Source organism: Musa acuminata, unplaced genomic scaffold (genome assembly GCF_036884655.1).
Source record: "Musa acuminata AAA Group cultivar baxijiao unplaced genomic scaffold, Cavendish_Baxijiao_AAA HiC_scaffold_639, whole genome shotgun sequence".
NCBI lineage: Eukaryota > Viridiplantae > Streptophyta > Magnoliopsida > Zingiberales > Musaceae > Musa > Musa acuminata.
In genome coordinates, this window is record NW_027020877.1 from 30,001 (window position 1) to 32,500 (window position 2,500).

A 2,500-nucleotide genomic window follows, 5' to 3' on the forward strand; every position below is an offset into this window, starting at 1 on the left:
CACCGTCCCTGCTATACGAAAGCCCCATCCAGCCCTGTGCCACCCGGGGGGTTCCAGGGTGCTGAGATGGCTGACGTTTTGCTCCGCTCACGACGGTCGCCGCGGCACGCAAGAACAGGCCAAAAACTGGCCAAAACAGCCCAAAAACGGGCCAAAACTGGCCATTTTTTGCTGCGCGAGCGAGCGGAGAGCGGCGAACAGCGAGCGAAGCGCGAGGCAGCACCGTCCCTGCTATACGAAAGCCCCATCCAGCCCTGTGCCACCCGGGGGGTTCCAGGGTGCTGAGATGGCTGACATTTTGCTCCGCTCACGACGGTCACCGCGCCACACAAGAACAGCCCAAAAACAGGCCAAAACAGCCCAAAAACGGGCCAAAACTGGCCATTTTTGGCTGCGCGAGCGAGCGGCGAGCGGCGAACAGCGAGCGAAGCGAGAGGCAGCACCGTCCCTGCTATACGAAAGCCCCATCCAGCCCTGTGCCACCCGGGGGGTTCCAGGGTGCTGAGATGGCTGACGTTTTGCTCCGCTCACGACGGTCACCGCACCACGCAAGAACAGGCCAAAAACTGGCCAAAACAGCCCAAAAACGGGCCAAAACTGGCCATTTTTGGCTGCGCGAGCGAGCGGCGAGCGGCGAACAGCGAGCGAAGCGAGAGGCAGCACCGTCCCTGCTATACGAAAGCCCCATCCAGCCCTGTGCCACCCGGGGGGTTCCAGGGTGCTGAGATGGCTGACGTTTTGCTCCGCTCTCGACGGTCACCGCGCAATGCAAGAACAGGCCAAAAACTGGCCAAAACGGCCCAAAAACGGGCCAAAACTGGCCATTTTTGGCTGCGCGAGCGGCGAGCGGCGGACAGCGAGCGAAGCGAGAGGCAGCACCGTCCCTGCTATACGAAAGCCCCATCCAGCCCTGTGCCACCCGGGGGGTTCCAGGGTGCTGAGATGGCTGACGTTTTGCTCCGCTCTCGACGGTCACCGCGCAATGCAAGAACAGGCCAAAAACTGGCCAAAACGGCCCAAAAACGGGCCAAAACTGGCCATTTTTGGCTGCGCGAGCGAGCGGCGAGCGGCGGACAGCGAGCGAAGCGAGAGGCAGCACCGTCCCTGCTATACGAAAGCCCCATCCAGCCCTGTGCCACCCGGGGGGTTCCAGGGTGCTGAGATGGCTGACGTTTTGCTCCGCTCTCGACGGTCACCGCGCAATGCAAGAACAGGCCAAAAACTGGCCAAAACGGCCCAAAAACGGGCCAAAACTGGCCATTTTTGGCTGCACGAGCGAGCGGCGAGCGGCGGACAGCGAGCGAAGCGAGAGGCAGCACCGTCCCTGCTATACGAAAGCCCCATCCAGCCCTGTGCCACCCGGGGGGTTCCAGGGTGCTGAGATGGCTGACGTTTTGCTCCGCTCTCGACGGTCACCGCGCAATGCAAGAACAGGCCAAAAACTGGCCAAAACGGCCCAAAAACGGGCCAAAACTGGCCATTTTTGGCTGCACGAGCGAGCGGCGAGCGGCGGACAGCGAGCGAAGCGAGAGGCAGCACCGTCCCTGCTATACGAAAGCCCCATCCAGCCCTGTGCCACCTGGGGGGTTCCAGGGTGCTGAGATGGCTGACGTTTTGCTCCGCTCTCGACGGTCACCGCGCAATGCAAGAACAGGCCAAAAACTGGCCAAAACGGCCCAAAAACGGGCCAAAACTGGCCATTTTTGGCTGCACGAGCGAGCGGCGAGCGGCGGACAGCGAGCGAAGCGAGAGGCAGCACCGTCCCTGCTATACGAAAGCCCCATCCAGCCCTGTGCCACCCGGGGGGTTCCAGGGTGCTGAGATGGCTGACGTTTTGCTCCGCTCTCGACGGTCACCGCGCAATGCAAGAACAGGCCAAAAACTGGCCAAAACGGCCCAAAAACGGGCCAAAACTGGCCATTTTTGGCTGCACGAGCGAGCGGCGAGCGGCGGACAGCGAGCGAAGCGAGAGGCAGCACCGTCCCTGCTATACGAAAGCCCCATCCAGCCCTGTGCCACCCGGGGGGTTCCAGGGTGCTGAGATGGCTGACGTTTTGCTCCGCTCTCGACGGTCACCGCGCAATGCAAGAACAGGCCAAAAACTGGCCAAAACGGCCCAAAAACGGGCCAAAACTGGCCATTTTTGGCTGCGCGAGCGAGCGGCGAGCGGCGGACAGCGAGCGAAGCGAGAGGCAGCACCGTCCCTGCTATATACGAAAGCCCCATCCAGCCCTGTGCCACCCGGGGGGTTCCAGGGTGCTGAGATGGCTGACGTTTTGCTCCGCTCACGACGGTCACCGCACCACGCAAGAACGGACCATAAACAGGCCAAAACAGCCCAAAAACGGGCCAAAACTGGTCATTTTTGGCTGCGCGAGCGAGCGGCGAGCGGCGAACAGCGAGCGAAGCGTGAGGCAGCACCGTCCCTGCTATACGAAAGCCCCATCCAGCCCTGTGCCACCCGGGGGGTTCCAGGGTGCTGAGATGGCTGACGTTTTGC